This window comes from Melozone crissalis, unplaced genomic scaffold (genome assembly GCF_028551555.1).
Source record: "Melozone crissalis strain CALT ecotype California unplaced genomic scaffold, PUWL_Pcris_2 ptg000033l_1, whole genome shotgun sequence".
Lineage (NCBI taxonomy): Eukaryota > Metazoa > Chordata > Aves > Passeriformes > Passerellidae > Melozone > Melozone crissalis.
In genome coordinates, this window is record NW_026535811.1 from 14,845,439 (window position 1) to 14,867,217 (window position 21,779).

Sequence of the window (21,779 nt, forward strand, 5' to 3'; positions counted from 1 at the left end):
GGGCCCGGCACCGGCACGGCCCCGGCTCCCCGCGGCCGCACCGGGACCGTGCCCGGAGCCGCGGCGGGACCCCAGCCCCGCGCCGGCCGAGCGGGAGCAAAGCGGCAGCGACGGGCCCGGCCCAGCACCCGGCCCGGAGCGGCTCCTCCCGCCCGCGGCGATCCCGGTGCTCAGCCCAGCCCGCCGAGGAGAAGCGGCTCCGCCCGGGACCCCCAGGACCCGGACCCAGATCCCGGTGCCGGGCCCGTCTCAGCGCCCCGAGCGCCGGTCCCGCCGCAGCCCGGGACGCGCATCCCCGCAGGGAGCGGAGCGGGCGCGGATCCGCCGCGATTCAGGGGCGGGGCGGGGCCGGCTCAGGTGCGATGGGAACGGGCTGCGGGTAGCGGCCCTCGGGCGGCGCGGAGAGCGCTTCTAACGCCGCTGCTCTGCCTCCCCTTTCGCTCTTTCCCTTTTGTTCTCTCCCCCTTATTCTTTCCGTTTTCTCCTGTATGGAAAATCACTCTATTCAAAGCCGGTGTCCATAAAGGAGAGAAAAGCCCCGCCACTTTATTTATTAAAAACCCTTCAAGCCAGGCTGTTTTTCCACGGCTTTCTGTTCTAATCTAAAAGATTTATAAGCTTTACTAGAAAAGAGTTCAAAACCACAGCAAAATACCAAGAATCCAATAATATCAGCAAAATAACTTATTTTTCTCATGCACCCCATCACAGGTCCTGGTGGGACCATCAAGGGCTACGGATGCAGTGTGGAGCGGGGCAAGAATTAGGATAATTTCTCTTCAATTCCTGTGTTCTCAGTGAGGTTAGGAAAATAAGGAGAATTTAGTTTACATGAGAAGATTGGAGTCTGTTTTTAGTGACTGGCAGACAACACTCGTAGGGAAACATTTCCACCTCTCTCAGCACAGGCAAACCATAAACAGCAGGATGGAATCTCAGAACAGAAATGATCAGGTGCTTTTTCCCAAGGTAGCATCTCGCCAGAGAGCAGCCAGTATAAGCACAGCTCAGAGGAGAGGAGAGGAGAGGAGAGGAGAGGATCTCTCTTGTGAAAAACGCCAATAGTTGGTTTCTAGAATTTTAAAAATTTAATAGTAATAAAATGGTTATAAAAATAGTAATATAATGAGAGTAATACAAATTTGGACAATTAGGATTTAGGACAATATGAGACAATAAGAACAAAGAATTACGGAGGGTCTAGGTACCTCTTTCTGTGCAAAATAAACCCGAAAAAGGACACACGTTAGTAGGGGATTAACCCTTAAAAACAACAGCCTGTTGCATATTCATACACCTCATATGAGATGCATAAATTCCATTCAAACACAGGATTCTGTCTGGTCAGTGTCAGCTTCTTCCTCATAATCCTAATGGCACCTTCAGGACTGAGCAAGGCAGGAAGAAGTTTGTTTCTTCTGATAAAAGGGCAATAAACTCATTTTCTCTGAAAGATTTAGGTGTCCTGTGGCTGCTATCTCGGTGTGAGTCCTTTCTTTAAAAAAAGTATCCCACATAGCATCGTTTCTATTTTAACATTTTGTTATAACCTAAAGCTATATTTAACACATTACTTAAGAAAATTAATACAGCATTTACTTTCTAACAAACACATATAATATTCATTTTAATATTTGCAAAAAGCCAATAATAAAATATTCATTTTTCACATCTCTTCTCCTGGGATAGATGTCCCTGTTTCCCGGCCTTTCACATCGTCCACAGCAAATTTTCCTTATGGGTAGCATGTAAGAAAAGAAAAATTCCAAGTGAAATTTGTCAGGATGACAGCCCTAGGACAAACATTTTCCCTGCTGTGCTCCTGCTCTTTTCAGAGTAGCCAGAGCCCCCAGATTAGCACAAAGAGCCACCCTCAGTACCACAGTTACTGACACCTCAGCTCTTGGCTGCAGAGAAGAGCCCTGGAAGCCCAGCAGGAGCACAACCCTCACACAGAGTCCAGGTGCACACAAAGCACACACTCAAACTCCTCTCTCCAAACTCGGGTACCTTCTGGATGCCACAGAAGAAGGAATTCCAACCCAACTGGGATTTCCTCCCCCTCCCTGCCCTGCTGGGTTCAGTCTGACTGCTCCAAGCTCTCCCCCACTGAGGGATTACAGCTGAAATATTACACATACAGCAAACCCTTCCTGAATTAAAAAGATAACACTTCACTCGGCTGGAGAAAAAAGTGAGATCTGCTGTATTTCCCTAAGGCAGGCAACACAATTCAAGACAAACAAAAAAGCCTTTTCAGTTTGGGTCAAAAAGAACCTTTCATTCCACTTTTTCACCATTTTCAACAATCTACCATATGAATTTTGTCTCTCTTCAAACAAAAAGCCAATTCAGCTTTGAGAACCATACATTCTGGTGTCCCAAGCTACCACAAAAATGCATTTCTCTTCCCCTGTGCCCCAAATATATCTTAGAACAGAACCATCCAAACTCACTTTTCCTGGGAACCTGCAGAATTCTGTGTCAGCAGCTCAGCATTGCCTGATGAAAATCCCACAGACTTCCAGTGGGTTCTGCCTGCCTGGATTTTCAATTCCCTGCCCTGGCATCTCGGGCAGTTGTTTCCACTGGGCAGGACAGGGAAGGTTCACACCTCGTCTCTCCCTGAGCTGTCATCGGAGCCTTTGGGAGCTGCTGTGTCAGCCCCAGGCGCTAAAGCAGCATTTCCTTCCTTCCACCCTTCCAGAGCTGCCCCACAGCGCCCAGGAACGCCCCTGACCAAACCCCACAGCCCTGGTTTGCTGGCTTGTTCCCAGCACTAAGGGATTTCACTGAAACAAGGGCTGAAAGCCTTCTCAGAAGGAGGAATAACATGTAAGTGTGTCTGAGCAATCCCTCAGCTCCATCCCTTTCTCTTCCTTCCTTTTGTTCATCTCCTGCCTCACACAAAGTGCCTGCCTGGCTGGTTCCTTCGTCTGGTCCCACAGAATTCCCAGCAAGGAGGAGATCCACATCTCCCTCACCCTGCCCGTGCTCTGGGCGTCACAGAGCAGGAGAGAGCACACCTGGAATGCTCAAAAACTGCTCAGCTTGGCTGCTTCCAGAACTTTCACACCCAGAGAACTGAGCCGAGATATAAACACCACGTTTGATACAAACCTGACAGAGATTTGATTTGGCTGCCAGTGATGCGGCTGGTTCCACACAGACACACGAGGCTGCTGCGTCCCCACACGCCGCTGGCCCACAGCCCGTGTCCCCACAGAGTCCGTGTCCCCACTGCCCCTGTCCCCACAGAGTCCGTGTCCTCACAGAGTCCGTGTCCCCACACGCCGCTGGCCCACAGCCCGTGTTCCCGCAGCCCACGTCCAAACAGAGCCCGTGTCTCCACAGCCCGCGTCCCCACAGCCCGTGTCCCCGCACCGGGAAACGCCGCGGAAAGCAGCGCAAAGCTCTAGGTTGGCGTCGGGATCATGTTAAGGCAGCCGCATAGAGGCAGCCGATTTCTTCCGGGCCGCCATTTTTTACCTTGTCAAGGCGCATGCGCACGATGCCGCCATATTTGGAAGTGCACTCAGCAGCGTGATGAACCGCCATCTTTGGTGTGGCATTGCGTGACTTCCGGCCATCGCCGCCATCTTGGGTGTTGGCGGAAGCCATTTCCGGCTAAGCCGCCATCTTTGGTGTGGTGCAATTAAGGCCCCCCGCTCCTCACAAGGGCGTCTGTATTTTCGGCTGCCTGAAATCCCCACATCCGACTCCTACGCCTACCTAGCGCTTTCGGAGAAAATTTTCGCCGTGTTTCTCGGTGTACGGACACGAGTGGTGGTGTCAAAGGCGGCGGGAGCTGCGCGAACGGCAGCAGGCAGAGACAGGGACACCGCTGTCCTGGTCCCGCCACATCCGCCATTTTGAGTGTGTCTCAACTCCGACCAGCCATCTGTCGTGTTCGGTCGCGTGATTTTTGCCACTTCCGCCATCTTGGGAGTGGCGAACTGCCACGTCCTTTCCGCGCCGCCATGTTGAGAGTGGCACAGGGGCAGCTCTATCCGTACCGTGCCCGCCCGGTGTCCCCGGCCCGTGTCGCGGTGCGCCCGCGCCTCTGCCGCCCGGCACAACCGGCGCCACGGCTGTCGTTCTTCTCAGCCACCGCCCTGCACTCTTTCTATCGCCTGGCCCCGCTCGTGGCCCTGACTGTTTGCACTCCTAACTCTCCTTCACCCCTCCACTCTGTTTCCAGACATCGCCTCGCTCTGTCCCGGCTCTTGCGCTTCCCATGCCCGGCAGCCACGCCGGTGTCCCGTGTCACCCAGCCGGGGACAGCAGGGACGGTCAGGGCGCTGTGCCGGGGGCGGCAGTGCCGCTGTCTGCCGCCAGGCGGCAGCACCACCGCACAGCTCAGCGAAGGGGGGGCGAGAGAGCGGAGAGAAAAGTTGGGATCGAGCCCTTTTTATTTGCTTCACCCCGAGCATCTTATGTTTTCAGGCACTCGATTGTTTCATTCATATATAAAAACATTATGTCATTACTTTCAAACTCTACACATCTCTACTTAGAGTTTCTAACATTCCTATATATAATAGAGTAGGTAGGGTTTCTTTTTAAATGAATTTATATATAAATAAGTATTTCTTGTCAATATATGAAAAATTTAGAACTTGACAGATTTTTTTATTCTATACACACTCCCTCCCTATGAATTTTCTGGCAGTTTTGGGTCCCTCTGGGGGAAGGCACCCATGAGCCCCCTCATTCCCCACTCACCAGCTCCTTCACAGCATCCTGGCTCTCCCGGGGACATTGGGGTGCCCCAAATGACATCGGAGCCCCTGAGTCCCCCCCCTTCTCCCCCACCCCTAAACAAGGGTGAGTCAAAACGAGTCAAACTGCCCTGGAGAGCAGCACTTTGCTCTAACAATTTACATCTGTACATCCCCCCCTAAAGGGCTCTCTCTGCTGGAATAATAAAGGGGTCAGCCCTCAGAAGGGTTGAAGTTCCTCCCCAGCTCCGGTGTCACAGGCTGGTGGCTGCTCCACCTGAGTGGGCAGGAAAAGCCTGGACTGCCTTGGTTCAAATCAAACCAAATTCAGTCCCTGTGCTCTGAAGGGGTAGACAAGTTTCCCCACTACAGACAACAGGCTGATCTCCACTCAAGAATTAATGCATCACCTGCTCCTGGCTGTGTTCCTTGCCTGTCACACAGCCATTTTCATTGGTCATGAACAAATGCATTTCAAGTGTTTTAACTATTACCAACCAAGTTTTTGCTTTTTGTATTTTTTAAAAAACAATCAAGAAAATACCATGGAGAGGAGACAATTCCATTTGAACAGTCTCTGAATTCCCAGTATTTGATAGGAAAACTAATAGGATAAGTGCAGGAGTATATAGCTATTACCAATAGGGTAAGTGCATGAGTATACAGCCATTACCAATAAAATCAGTAAGTTTCCCAATATTGCTTTTGGTATTTAATGGGAAAAAACCATTCAGCCCAAGATTTCTCATCCTTACCTTCTTTCCCTAACAAACACAATTTCACAATAAAATAGCTCGATCTGGGTCACTTTCCCTCAATTTCCACCCATGTCCACAGTCCTGATAGGAGCTGGGGGAGCAGCAGAGTCCCTGTGTGACTTTGCTGAGTTCAGCTGTATAAATCAGGCCAGTCCCCCTGCCACCTCACAGGGGCAGCTCTGGCCTCCCCTGCCCCATGAGTGACTCCTCCCCTGGGCTGTGAAGCTGCACCTCCAGCAGAGACAGAAGGACCCTCCCAGTGCCCTGCTGGGAAGGCGAGACTCTGGAGAAGCATGACAGTGCCCACCCTTGAGGTTAAAAATAAGAAAAACAACGTGAGGAAATTACAAAAAAGTCAAATTTGACTTAGGCTCCTTCAGGTGGCATTTCATGGGTCTGCAGTGTGTACTTCCTCAGAGTTAAAAAATAATCCCCTCATAGGACTGTTAACTTCTCCATTAAGCCTCTTTTGTTATTAAGATTTAGGGATTTATTACATCCAGCTTTAGTTCCTGTAACCTTCCCAGTTACTCCTCTGTTTAAAAAAAAAGGGGGGGTAATAAATATAGAGACCAACTCAACTATAACCATTTCCTTGCTTTTCAGTATTTCCTAACATCAACCACCTTGCACTGGAAAAGAAAGAATAGGTTGTTTCTACACATCCAAATTCCTTTGAGTTTTAATATCATCTCTTTCCTTGTAATTATGAGAAGTGTTTTGTACAGCACAATGAATAAAATGGTCACATTTTCAGAAGACACAATTGCACAAGGACAGACAGCAAAACTGCCTCCAAAGTCAATTTGGGCACACATTTCCCTTTTTGCACTCTGAGCTTTCTTTTGTGTCACACCTGAAATTCTGAGGATTCAGTACTCTGCCCCAGTCCTTCCCTCTCCTGTCAGTGCTGCTGTCACATGAAAAGAGAGGAATTTTCTTTAGCATTGGATGTCAGCCTTAACATCACAAGAATTGGTTCAGCAGGCAAGAAACCTGCCTGCTGCATCCACGACTGCTGAGGGCAAGGATGCCAACTCAGTGAGAGAGCTGCCACGTCCTTGCTTTGCTCAGAGCCTGCAGTGGGACAAGCAGCACAAAATCCAGCAGATCAGAGCCACCTATGCCCAAAGCTTTCCCGTGTGAACCATTCACCCCAGCACACAACATCCCAAATTATAATTCAGAATTGTTCTGTGCAACACTCAGCCTTTACAAAAGGAGACACAGCCCCGTGCCAGGGGCTCAGGTACATGGCAAACCGACACCATGGGCCCATCTCTGTAAGGACAGTGCACCTTTGCAGGCACCTGCCTTGTGTGGCACCACTCCCAGCAGGCTGGGGAGACCCCCCTGTCCTCTCAGCCCTCCCTGCCCTGGCTGGAGTGCAGAGTGTCCCCCACACCCTCATCTGGCTGGGACAAACCCACGGAACACCTGTTCAACACTGACTGATGTCATTCATCACTTCCTGCCAGGAGACTGACCCAGCACACTGATGGGTTTCAATCCTAATTGCGGTTCTCTACATTCTTTCTCTGCCCCTTCTCCACAACCTTTTCCTTCAATTTTCTCTTCCCCTAGTTCTGTGTAAAACAATGCATCTAAACAATAATACAGGTAATGTATCAAGTTCAGATAAAGGCACTGAAATCAGCCGTTCTGATGTTACAATCTTCTTATAGATAACTGAAGTTTCCTAAGAACTCTCTGGGAACAGGGAAAGAGGAGAAACCACATCAACTTTCAATGCAATACTCTAAAACCAGCAAGAGATTTAGTCTTCTATATTAAATGTTTAAAAAACACATGCATTACTATAGAATACTTTATTGTTAAAACAATATTTCAAAACACAACCCTGACAGTTTACCTTCAACTGCTATAAAATATCTACTTTATATCTATCTATCTATCTATCTATCTATCTATCTAATCTATCTCTCTATCTATCTATCCACACATGATGATTTTCTGTAATCTTCTTACAGCCATTTTAAGTCTGCTTTGCTTCACAGGTGCTTTTCTGCCAAAGACATTCCCATCTCTTTTGATCCTAAATAAAGTTTTGGAAAGCTGAGTTTCATGAGACCTGATTCATATTTTGATTATTCTTAACTTGGAGTTTCTCTTGAAACAAAATCAGTGGGTAAACCAAACATGGCCTTGAAGGATTCCCCAATTCCTTCAGGATTTGTTCATTGAAACTTTTCAGGGTTAATTTAGCAAACTTAAGGTTTTGGTGATGTCATGATCAAAACAATAAGAAATCTGTGAAAAAGAAACTTAACTAAAGCTGGCTAAAAGTGGTCCCTGCTGGTGACTATTAAAACAACTCATTTAAAAGGAGGCAGGACTGGTTCAATACTCACTGACCCATCTTGCCAAGATCAGAGTTCTCTGCCCACCAAGGACCCAGCAACCAGCAGGGACATTTCTCCCACTCTCCAGCAGAGACCTCCTCCCTCCACATCCAGGGAGCTGCAGCCACGCAGGGAGCACCAGCTTAGTGCTGGGCTGGGAACAAGAGAGGGACAAGGAATATTTTAATGTCATTCCAACCTCAGCAGCGTCCAGACCTAGGAGAAAGCACTTCCCACACCACTCTTGGAATATTCTTCCCTGTCCCTTCCAGCTTTGGAAGATTTATGTGGGAGCCTGACTTAATTGTGTAGTTCAGAAGCTGCACATCCCTAAAGCATTCCCTTGGGAACATGAAGCTTCCCTCATGCGCTTCATTTCTTTATCTCAAATATTCTCCCCAATTATCCACAATCTAGAAAGAAAACAAGGAGGACCAATTAATTCTGATATAAGGAATGTTGATTATCCCAACACACTTCCAGGCAAAAAAAAAAATTTCTGCCACTCTAACAAATCCACTTTATATCATCTCAATTGAATATTAATAATTTAAATATTGTATTAAGAATCTTAGGGGCACAACGCTTGGAATTCTCAAAAATGGTAGAGCTTTGCTACTTGAAGGACTTTCACACCCAAGGAACTGAGTGGTCCCAGATATAAACATCACACTTGATAGAAATCTGACATAAATTTGATATTGTTTCGCTACTAAGCTTTTCCAAAAGCTGGAAAATCCTTGCTGAGGATTTTCCATGTCACATCTGGACTAACCCTGGGGAAAAACCCTGCTCCGAGGACTTGGCTTTAAGGAGGTTGCACTTGATGTTACAGACACAGAATTTCTTGCAATTTGATTTCTCCTGCACCTCCAAACACATTAAAATAATGAAGTGCAGAGTTCCTGAGGCTCAATTATTCCCATTCTCCTCATGTCCTCTTCTCAGCTCCATGTGGATTTGGGCCTCCTCTGAAGGCCTGGAAAAGAATTTGGGAATCCCCTTCAGTTGGTTTGGTTTCCAGCTTTTCCTCTGAGGTGGCCCAAAAGGCAAAAAAAAAGAAGAAAAAGCCCAGAACAGCACAAAATCCCAGCCCCTCCCAAGATGCAGCTTCTCACACCAAACCCTGGGGGAACCCATGGTGGTTCTAACACTGCTCCAATCCCACCTTGAGCTGAGCTTCCAAGGTGCTCTGCCTAATCCACATCCAAGACTGGATAGCCCAAAGCCTGCAGGAAAAGAGGAGGCAAAGTGAAGGAGAGAGGGGAAAGTATGAAGTTTTGTGGTTTTCCTCTGTGCACGACAGGATTGAAGGGTGGGATGGAGAGGTTTTGTGGAGAAGAAGTACCAAAGGCTGCTCAATTGCCAGCCATTAGTGCTGCTGAGGTTCAATACAAGAGGACAAAGCCACTGGGATCAAACAAGAGGGGCTGACACAATGGGTTATGACAGGGACCTGCAAAGCTGGAGCCTTCTTTCTTCTCCAGGGCTCTCCCAGAAATTCTCCATGTCTGGATGTACTCCTGCTCTCCCCACTGGGGAGGATGGACTTAGATACCCCAGGTTAGGCTAAACCATTAAAGTTATGCCAAGTGATTTTCCCAAGGAAATGACATATTCTCTGAAACTGGGATAACCTATCCCATGGCTTTCCCCAGGAAGGGTCACAGCTGGATATGGTTTCCCATAAAGGATTCCATATGGGCTCACCTTTCTTTTGGAGCTTGCCTGAATTCCTCAGCAATGCCAGGGAATGTGGCCATTTGAGGGTTTTGACAGATTTGGCTCATTTGCCTTTCTAGGCTTTGTTTCCTTCTCTCAGCTTTCCCACTGGATTGTGGTCTCCAAGGAATATGTCAATCCAATTTGATTCCCATTCTTTTGGATAATTTTTGCATGATTCCTATACAAAACAAGTCCCTCTAATAGGATGACTTTCCCTACCATTCCCTAGCAGTTTTATCTGCCAGTCAATTCCCTACATTACTTGGGGTGTTCCCAGATTTCTGAGCTTCAAAAGACAGGAGATTGACTTGCCTTGGGAACTAAACATTCCTGAGTAATTGTCTGATAACATCTCCATGTTTGACAGCTGATCCTTGTGCAGTCCCTCAGACAATTCCAAGGCTTGCTGTTCCCATCTGGGAACAGTCTCCAGTCTGGATCTTCTCATGGAGTTTCCCTGCTGGGATCTTGCTCAGGAATCCATGTGGTACAAATTCAGCAATTAATTCTTCTCACCCCTGCCTAGTTCTAATTCCAAAGGATTTGGTGTCTGCTGTACCCAGCTGGAATCTGGTTCCAGCTCTGATCTTCCTGCTTCTGCTGCTTTCCACTTCCCAGGAATTCCACCAACAGAGTGACAGTGTTTTCCACCTCCTCCAGGATTCCCTCTGTTGGGTTTGGTTGCTGGAAGAATATTAAAACCTGGGCTTCCAGGGCCTCACTATCAGGAATTACATCCCTGGATTTGTTCACTTCCAAATATTAACTCTTCCCAACAAGGCACTAGGCATCTAAGGAATATAGAAAGAGATGTGCTAACCACTGGTTATCCCTCTGGAATGTCTGAGTTGGAAAAATGGGCAGTTTGGGCTTTTTCTGGTGGTGCCCATGAGGTGTATTTTACCCAAGAGCCCCTTCCCACGTCTTCTCCTGAATACACTAAAAATCCACCTGCATCAGTTCATTCCCCAGCTGCTTCCTCCCTCTTTTCCTTTACCCAGCAGAATTTTAACAGGTGAATATTCCCCTCTGGAATAGCACCTTTCATTCCAAACCTAATAACAAGTGAATTCCTTTGACCTTCATTACTAGGATTCCATCAAGAGCTGGTGGATGGAAAATGATCCTCTCCTGGCCCCTGCTGGATTCCTGGATTACTGCTCCTTCATAGAGCCTATCAAGTAGCAGTAACCATTACTTATGAAGTAACATCTGTCCTAAACAAGAAAAAAAAAAGGTGAGCTTTAGTGGCATGATGATGAACACCCCTAATCTTCATTCATTTTTGTATTCAAGTAATTTCTGCCACTGGTGGGGTTAATTGCTGTCATTGACTGCATATCTCACTGATCCAAGACCAATCAGAATTTCACCTGGTACTCACACAGAGGTTCTTAACATGCAAAGAGCCTTTGTGCCAAGAGACAGAGATGTGGATAAGGAATAATTATGCATCTCCATTTTATTTTTTTCATGAGACTGATTCAGGAATCTCATCCACTCCATTTCTCGAGCTGCTTTCAAAAACACCCCGGAAGGCGTTGATTCAGCATATGGGTGATGGAAATTCAGGACAACCATCTGCTGAAGGCCAGAGTTTCCAACAATGCAGCAGATCACCAGGAGGATTCAGTGTCTGTGATGAACATGTTAAGTGTGGATGCCACCAGATTTTCACTGGAACACAGAAACCACTGCAAATCCAAAGGAGCCAAAGGACACAGAGGATGAGGCCACTACTTGAAGGCAAGTGAGAATTGGAAGAGGTTTCCTTGTATCCCAACATAGTCTGTAACCTTGTCATTGCAATGGCACATACAGAGACTAATGAAAAGTCAGATGGCCCTCACCCATGTTTTGCTGTTCTTGGAAAGCCTGGTCATAAATCTCTTGGAATGGGTACAAATAAAGATAAAAATAGTCCATCAGCAAATGTTACTTGTGTTAATATGAAAAAGACTAAGTACTAAAATATGGAAGAGACTCCACCTTCCAAAAAGACATTTTTATAAAGCAATAAACCAGTCTGTCAAAAGAAATGAGCTTTTCTACAAGAGAAGAGTAGGACAACAAGAGAAGGAAAAGTGCTGTCACAAACATGTTTTAGCCAAGACTAATTTTGCAAATTATTTAAGCAAAGATATACTAATTTATGCACTCACAGTGGTCTCATGGAAGACCATGAGGTCAGGAAAGACTCAATTAAAGTTTGTATTGTGCTGAAAACTCATTACTAGAGCTGTGGTTTCAGACTTTGTAGACTCCTGTACAAAAAAACTACGTGACATAGCAGACAAGCTCCTGAGTAATTCAGATTTTGTTTCTTCAGCAAAGCAAACTCCGCTCTCCCCAGGCAGTTCTAAGGCTGCAGAAACTACAAGCAATGATGCATCATTTCCATTCTACCTTGATAGAGAAATACCTGAAGGAGATAACACCTAACATTTCTCTGTGAAAACAGGTTCAAGAACTGATGCAAAGGCTGAGAACTGAGGTCTGCAACAATAAGGACTGAAATGTTGCCAAAAGCAAAAAAATGAGCTGTGCAGATGCAGTGGTAACTACATTATTAATCAAGGGTTTAAACACCAAAAGCAATGCATAGAGTGCTCAAAATCACAAGCAAGAAGGGAACTAAAAAAAGATCACCCAAGAACAGAGTTCAGAAATTTGGGATGTAGCCATATTGTTACCAGGCTTAATTGTGACTGCATCACTGCTCATAGATTGTCAACTAATGTAGCAGAAGAGCACCAGCAAGGAAGTATCAGAAAGTGGCAATGCTGGCAAAACAGGTCACACTGCCTTTGGGTTGTCTCTTCAGGGGTCCCATGATAGCACTTTCCAAATGTTTTCCAAAAGATGTCAATATCCACCAAAAAAAAAAAAAAAAAAAAAAAGCTGAAGAACCAGATTAATGCAAATCAGAGCTTGAAAGGCTGAAGTCCAGAAATGACATATCCACTGCCGCATTTATGCTAATGTGGAAATTAATAAAAATAGAAGAATATTTTTTCTTTGCAAAGCAGAAGGTCCAATTGCTGATGAAACAAGCCAAAATATTGGCAAAATGCCACTAGGGAACACACTGGGTTATCTGAGTAATCCTGTGAAGAATCACAGAATATTCTCAGTTGGAAGGGACCCGTCAGGACCATCAAGTCCAACTCCTGGCCTTGCACAGACACCCCAACAACCCCACCCTGTGCCTGAGAGCATTGTCCAACCATTCCTTGAGCTCTCATAGCCTTGTGGCGGTGACCATTTCACTGGGAAGCCTATTCCAATGCCCTTTTCCTAATATCCACCTTAACTAACTGGAATAAAGAAAAATCCATCACTTTAGCTCAGCACAAAGGTAGTGGAAAATTATTTTATATGGTGTATCCCCCAAAATTCACTGGGTCTAATTTTAAAGGTAATAAATATATTTGCTTTTAACATTTATTGCATTAATTAAGATGTTTACATTCATAAATGTTTCTGAAACACTCTAAGAGCAGTGCCATGTAACAAAGAAATATTTACACTATAAATATTATGAGTTGTTCATAAACATTTTTATCCATGCTGCTGATTTGCTGTGTTCCAAGTACCTGACTCATAGACTCATAGAATCACAAAGATTGTTCCTTGAACAGTAAATCTAGAGCAAGAAACTACTTTACCAGAAATACTGAAACAATTAATTTAGAAGACATGATAGAGGTCTACAGGATGTGATTTTTTTGAATGAAGAAGCATAACTACAGACGACAAGATTTCATATGAATAGACATAAAAAATGCTGTCTGCTTGTGCAAGAGATCTTTAACTATTAAAGCAAGAAGGGCATTTATTTAGAAATGTACTAGAAAGTATAAGTAAAAGAACAAAGGTAAATACCAGTAAGTAATTGTTCCCCTTCATCAAGAGTTATATCTGTGTACGTTGTAGCTGATCCTAGCCAGGCCTCTGTGTTGTTTTATGAACATTTGCACAGCCAGGAGACAACATTAAGGTTACAAAGAAGGCCAGTGAATTGAGAACTCACCTTTCTGTTCCTTACAGTCTGTTGAATGTGCATTTGCCCCAGTTTGAGCAGGTTTCCATCAGCACTCAATCTGGAATGACTCTCCACCCTCATAGGGAAGAATCTTTTCGTCATACCCAATCTAAACCTGCTCTCTGTCAGTGTAAAGCCATTGCCCCTTGTCCTGTCACTCCAGGCCCTTGTCAAGAGTCTCTCTCCATCTTTCCTGTGGGCTCCCTTCAGGCACTGCAAGGCCACAGTGAGGTCACCCCAAAGCCTTCTCCTCTCCAGGTGAAAAATCCAAATTATCCCAGCCTTTCCTTGTAGCAGAGGTGCTCCATTCTTCTGATCATATTGGTGAGACCCTGGCACAGGTTTCCCAGAGCAGCTGTGTCTGTCCCATCCCTGGAAGTGTCCAAGGCCAGGCTGGATGGGGCTCTGAGGTGGATAGTAGAAGTAGTGTCCCTGCCCCTGTCACAAGATTAATTTTTAGGTCCCTTCCAACCCAGGCCATTCTGTGATCCTCTGACTCTGTTGAGTTCAGTAGACAAACTGACCCTCTGCATCCTAAAGGGCTCTGTGACAGACCTGAGACCATAGAGGGGGGACAGGAGACTTGAGAAGCCTGGGCTGTATCCTCCTAGACAGCTCAGCTCCCTGCATGGGCAGATTTTGCCAATCCTGTATTTCTCAGCAGGAGCAGGAAGCTGGCATGGCTTGTGCCAGCAGTTGTGCTACATTTTCCACCATCGATGGTCCTCAGAGAGGATCATGCACAATGAATTCAGTGATTTTGTCCAACACAGCTTCTCTGTGCTTCATCTAGTGAAGCCCAACTTCAAACCCTTTTAGTAAGCGTTTCTGAGATACAGGAGTAGCAATAAAAAAAATATAAGACAATGAAATTCCTCTCAGGAACAAGAAAAGTTTCATGGAGAAAAACACACTGCGTTGGAGGACCACAGAGATCACCCTCATTTGCCAGAGCATAGCAAGTGACTTCATTACAGTTCATGATGTAGTTAAAACAAGGAGATCTAATTAAAGCTGTGTTTGGATGGAGAAACAGTATCAAGAGCAGGGAGAGGGGGAAGGATTGCTTTACTCCATGGCTATCACCCCAACAGAAGCAGGAGACAGATTTCCCAGATTGTAAGTTCCTTTAGAAACATCACCTTCTGTTTCCTGCAGAAAACATGGACAGGTAAGAGCACTGAAGAGTACATGGGAACATCCAGCTGGAGTGGTTAGGAAAGAACACAACAACCACAAAGTGAGTATTGGAGGCAGAGGGAACCAAGTTTATTTTAATATCTGGTAATGGACATTGAACTCCTGCACATTCACTGTGGGAGTCCAGAGATCTCCCACACAGCAAACATAGACTTTCCCTTCGCTGCCATCAGCTGCTTGGACTTGTGCTTATGGCAGGAGCTGCTGAGTGTGCCACTGACAGAATGGAAAACTGTGTTAAAGAAAACATTGACACCAAAGTTATTGCTCCTGGACTCTGTGGAAATAAGTCTCTGAAATTAGACTGTTGTTTTTCTCTGTAACTGGGTAAAAAAGCACTGCCACCCATATAGCAGGTGGGGTGTAGGATTTCTGTCATCTCTGTCTAGCCAGATTTTAAGCTCCCTTCCAAGGGCCTTGGAATTGATTGCTCTTATCAGGTGGTGAAGGAATTTTCCTCAATGGATTTGGATTTCTTTATGAACAGAAAGGTAGGGAACAGAATTAGTAGTCAAAGCAGGTAAAAGAGACTGTGTCTAATAATTTGCAAGAGTTATTGTCAATATGTGTGTATGTAGTGGGTTTTTTTGGCCAGTTCTTCATGCTGCTTTCTGTGATTTATCTCATTGCTTGAATTCTTTTCCACTTACTTGCCTAGTGTTTCCTTCCAACTACTCTCAAAAATTTTGAATATCCAGTATAGGTACAATTCTGTGTCCCTAAAACCCAGCAAGAGGAATTTTAATCATTACTAATGTCAGGGAATCAAGACCTTCCTCAAACTGCCTTACTGCATGTAAACTGGGGAGGGGTGGAAGGGTGCCTGCATCCTTGCTCTGTTGGACACAATCAGTGTCCAGCCTGATTGTCATCAGGCCCTATCTCCAGGCACAGCTGATGCTCTCCAGCTGAAGCTTCACAGACTCACATTTTCAATCAAAGGATAAATCACCTGGTAGACTCTTGCTCTGAGTGCTGGGGGATTTATTTGTGTGCCTCAGGTTGCAGCAGCAGCAAACCTGAATTTGGAAGTCCCAGCTGAGCTCCAGCTGTTATGGTGGTGCTTAAAACTCATGTATCTGATTCACTGTCCTCAATCAGCCCGAAGATTCCTTTGTAAAATAAATGATTTCCAGGTTTTGCTTTCCCACTGAGGATATTATTTAGGATTATATTTCCCCAAGTATGTTAGCATGCATTTTCCAGGCTGAATAGTGTTTTATTTTCGGCCCACATTTCAAATGCCTGTGTGTTATTTCTCTGTCATCTTTCATTTGCAGTTCTTCATCTCATATGTATATTTTCTTAAACTTTAGTTTGTATATAAATGGATTTAAAACATTACTGCACACCTTCCCAAGTTTAGCATGTTCTTGGCAAACAGTCCTGTTTGTAGGCACAGAATCCAAGAAGATAAATGTACAGGAGACCTGAAGAGGTCTCCTGGTCTATTCCCCTGCTCCACCATAGCATCAGCACCACCTAAATTGTTCCTAGAAAGCCTGAGCCTGGTTTTTGCTTAGAATTCTCCAAAATTAAAAATTCCATTATTTCTCTAGACAATTTATTCTGAAAATGTGTTGTAGTGTTCAGTTTAGCTTTCTCCTGAAAGATTTAAAATCGCTGAAGAATCACTTTGATCCTTCATCTTAAGCAGACTTTTTTACAGTGTATTCCTTCAGGCTGAATCTAAGGTCTGTGTTTCTGACTAATTATCAAGTGAGGGTGGAAACCAGGAATACTTTCCATTCCTTTACAGCCTCATTATTGCTTTTTGTTGTTGTTGTTGTTCTGTTTTCCCAGTTTAACTTAAGAGCTGTCCATAACAGAATAGTTCTCAAGGAAACACTGGGACTTGCCATTTAAAATCGTTCACAGTACATCAACTGCAGTAACTAATAGCCACACAAAGACATCTTGGGAAACATTTTACACACAGTGAACTCACAGTGAAAGCAGATTCTAAGAAATCTCAGTTATGTTTGGCAGTGTAGTAGTTATAGGTCAACCCTTGGATTTTTATTTTAAAGCAGCATTTCAGTGCTGTTAAAGGGAGTCAGCCTGATCAGCACAGTGACTCCAGCCTGCACCTCCCTGGATCTTTTGGGAAACAGAATGGGGTTTACATCTCGCTGTTCCTCCAGACCCCTCAGTGGGAGCAGGTCTGGACTGATAAATTCATTATTATTGCCTTCATGCCTTTTCCTCCCTGGTCTTCTGACCCCAGACAACTGTGAAGAATGAAAAATATTTTGTGTCTGCAGCCATTGGTCACTAAACATGTTACTGTAACCATCTTTTTGCTTAATGTGGCCCTCTGAGTAGTCATTGGTTGGTAGCAACTTCTGGTAACTATGGGCCTCAGCTGGATCTCATCCAGTCCCTCACAGACATATTCAACACTCAGAGAGAGAAATCTTTCCATTAACTTGAAAATGCATTAGCTTGGGCCTCTCCATGGACTTCACCTTCTATCACAGTATTCTGAGCCTCTCAGCTGCTACTTGCAACCTTCTAGAGTCTATCACTTAGCCACAAGTAGAGCTAAAGACTTCCTCTCAAAGTACCTGAAAATTGCATTTTAATTTTGTTTTAATCCATAATTATTTCACACCAGTGTGTTGCTGAAGACAGCCAGGCCCCAGACAGCCAGAAGGTTTTGCAGGATTACATTAGCACAGGTTGAAGATGACCCCTGGAGGACTAATAAATGCTGGCAGAGTAGTGTGCTGGGGATATGGTGGTGCTGGGTCCTTAAGGAGAGATTCCACTGCCTTAAACCAATTGTTTTACAGGTTCAGATTACTGAAGGTTTTTTAGGAGTTCATGAATGGGAAACTGAGGTTAGCACAGGGCTGGTGAAGGGCAGGGTGGTTTCCCTGCTCACTCCTTTCTGTGTTTAAACGATTTCAAAACTCCCTCTAGACAGTGGGGAACAGCAGGCAGCAGCTGATTTTGGAATGATCAAGCTCTGTCTGTGCTCTTCTGCTATTTGTTAACTCCCTTTTCTCACTTTTCTTTTTCATTTCAGACAATTCTTTCCCCCTGTCTTTTCTGCTCCTTCACATTCTTTCACCCATATCTCTTTTCATGCCCATCTGCACTCTTCCTCCAGCTTATTTTGTTGGTTTGTGTAAGTTATTTACGTGTTATTATTTCAACTGCAGTAGCAGCAACAGGCCTGAATTGAGCTCCAATTTTGCAGTTCAAATGTACAGCAAGGGACAATCATCACCCTTTTTATGGCGTTGTTTTCCCAGAGTTTTGTCCCCAAAGTTGAGACACCCTCCAGGATTTGCATACAAAGATGTTATTCTGTGAATGCTCCAAAGTCCTACAAGCATTCAGCAGTCTATGGAGGAGCAGAGTTGGAATAGTTTCTGCTCCTTAAGGTGTGTCAGAGCTCCTCTGTACAAGGCATGGGACACAGGGATAAGGAGGAATAACACAACTCAATTTACATACATTGGGTTCAAACTTCCGAGTAGACAGTCTAAGCTCTTGTTACAGTTAGTCTTGTGGATAGAAAGCCACTGAGCCTGCGCTGCTTAATGCTGCTTCTCACCTCACAATACAGGTTTAACAGCAGCTTTTCCTCCACTTGGGAATTAACACATTTCTAGAAGGAATTGTTTCAGAGCTGTTTCCCTTTGAGAATGAGGGATGAAATTATCTTGTTAACCGCTTTCTCCTTTGCCAGATCAGCTTTTGGTGGAAACTCTGCAAATGTACTTCCAAGAGCTCACAGGTGCCATAAGTAGGGAGGTACATGCAAAAAAAGTACCCCAGAAGATTAATCCTGAGAGATTTACCCATTTCCCCCTTCCTTTTTCCTAGATATTTTCCCCACGGTATCCAAACATTGATCCAATCACTCCAACAGTCACCAGGGGAAAAAAAAGCCTGTATTTTCAGTCACTTGAACAAATGTTTGTATTTTTTTTTTCCAGCCTTGTGGTAAGAAATCTGAGTTTCTAATCACTAACTTTGTCAAAGTCAGTTTGGGACATAGTAGGAGAGAAAGAAAGCAAAACAAAGACAAACCCCAAACCCAGGACACAAGCTTACCCAGAAGCAAACAGAAGGCATAAAATTAAGAAAGAATCTGTGTGGACAGCCTCCTCTCCACAGAAAATCCTGAGCTTGGAGACATTTTGACAAGCCAAGTGCTGGAGCTGCATGATTTATAGGTGCTGCTGTCAGTAGATTTATTTTGTGGGTCTCTTCCGAGATTATCTCCAGTTCCGTGGTTTTGTATCCCGATGCAGGGCGCGTTTTGCACTTTGATTGTCTATGTGCTGGAGATGTTCATTAGGCTTTCAGAGGGATATTCCATAGCTGTAAGCCTTTTAAATCACATACAATGTGTTTCTTATTTCCCTATGGCATTCTGCTTGCATCTGCTTGGTATGTGGGACGTCCAGGCCAGCCGCATTTCAGTGGCCCGTTTGTCTCCCAGGGCTGGAGCACGTGGCCGATAATACAGGGACATGCAAGCATTCATGGTGCTTTTCTTTCGAAAGCACGTGCCAGTGTCTAATACAGTCAATACTTTTAGGGACAAAAACAAGACAGGATTGTCCCCCTGTGCCCAAGAAGGCAGAAAAAACCCGAGCGTTTGCCCTTGTGGAAACTTTGCATTTAAGATTCATAGAAAACAGGCTAGAAATTCATCCTCCTAAGGAAAGGATGAGGATTCATAAAGAATGTTGATTCTGTTTGCGAGTTTATTTGCTAGCAAAACCCCTGAATATGTCTCAGAGGCTTTGGAATCCCTGCATTGCTGCTTTACAATAAAATCCTTTAGTGAGGGCTGCAGCAGACACGCAGGGTGAAGCCTGAGGAATGCTGAAAGAATATCTGAGGGAGAAATCCTCCTGCTCTTCCTTTTTTTTTTTCTTTTCTGCACTCATTGCAAATGAGCAAGGAGAAAAGCCTAGGACATGGGCTGGGATTCCTTAAATTCCACAAACACCATGCAGCTGCCTAAGTGCCCTTGCCTCTCCCAAGTGTTTTCCCACAGGTCACTAAGCATCCGAACATCTGCTGCTGGATAGATGTACTTCCCTCCTCTCCCTGGCCAGGGTGAGTGCATTGAACCCTGGTTAAGCTCTGTTAGTCTCTGCAGGAGCTCTCCGTGTAGTTCAGCTGCAGAGCTGAGTCTAATCCATGTTTTCAGAGCACACTTCCTACTAGGTGAGACTCCCCACAGAGGAGGAGTTTCTTTCCTTGCCTCCTGCTGGGCACTTGGATAAAGTAGTTAACATCCAGAGTAGTTAAAATCTCTCTTCAGACCAAGCACGTGTGTTCCAAAGCAGGTGGTGAATACTCAGGACAACAGCTTCAGAAAAAAAGACTTTCTGGGTGCCTTCCTCAGTAAAGGACTCTGATTTCCATTGAATACTTTGAGAATATTAAAAAGCTGAGAAGCCTGTCAGTGATCTAGAATGGAAAGCAAACCTACTGGAGTGGTAGTCCTGCTGGAAGAACTCCAGAGAGTTATTGGGACAGCTGTTCTCCCTGCCTTCCCCTTTCAGCAGTTCCCAGTTTTATGTAAAAGGGATGTTGGGTGTATATTCTGCTGTTTCCAAAATGAAGATATTTAGGGAGACAGAGACTCAGCTCCATTAGGCCACAGTACTTAATAAAAATTGGGAGTGTCAGTTCATATTCACTAAGGAACTGCCATGGCTTTTAGCCTTTTACTGCTTATTAGTGTTATTCAAAGATCAAAAAAATCTCCATATCATGCTTTTTAACAGAGAAAACTGCAGTGTTTTAGTAAGTCAGAACCTTAACAAGACATAACTGTGCCCATTTTGTTTCCCCACTTAAAATTTTGCACGGCCTGACGGAGCAGGAGGCGCCATCAAATGGGCTCAGTATCCCCTTTCACAAATAAAGCGTGTACAAAGTGTGTCAGCATTTCAACTGGGGCCCTTCTCCTGAAGGCCTTTAATTAGTGCAGAACGCAGACTTCAGTTCTTTTGCCAGGGTAGATGAAAATGATTTTGGAAGACAGCCCAGACAGAGGAATTTGTCATAGGTTAGAACTGTTCCAACTCTAAGAACCAAGTGTACAGCTTATGCAAATCACTTTGCTAAACACAGATTCTGTGTTAATTTTTTTAAGGCTTTTTCTTTGACTAGCAACAAGAGCTCACTTGCCAGATCTTGTCTGAAATCAAAAAGAAGTGATTCCTTCTCTACACCCAGAAAAAAAAAATGTTTCTAGTCTAAAACATGCCGAGAAAGAGCTGGCATGTAAGAATAAGGCAAATGTTCATAGGAAGTAGAAATGGAAAAGTCGGATGACATCACCGCTCCATCTGCCCAGAGCCCTCAGATTCCTCAGGACAATGTGCTCCACAGTCCATTGGGGATGAGGCTGGATGAAGCACTGAGCAGTGTCTCAGACTGAACTGAAGAAATGGCCGAAAAATGGAATGTCAGACTGTTTTCCTAAGAACTGGCAGGTGCTGCCACCGTTGCCCCCAACAGCCCTATTCAGAGTGCATTGTGCAGGTAGGTCTGGCACCTGCTTCAAATTATTAATGCCAAATTACATCAACTGTTATCAAGTTTTTTTGGTGCTTTAAAATCTGCCAAACCAACATTTGAAAAACTAAGAAAATCAACAAGATAGCAAAGCTTGACTGGGAATTGCCCAGTTTCAAGTTTTCCAAATGTGGGTACATGCTTATACCATAGATGAAATTTAGCTTCAAAACAAGACCTCATTTACCATGTTCAACCACACCACCCTTATATTATTATATCTCCCTTTAAGAGTTCCTGAAAATGCCTCAAAATGGCAATTCTCTGCAGGGATTTGCTATCACCAATGTTCAGCTCAGTACAGGTTATCAGAGAAACTTGCAACATTGTAACTTCCAGTAGAAAGTTTCAGCTCATCTGGTTTAGATGATGTGTGCAATCAGAGCTGAGTGACTTTGTCACCCTAGAG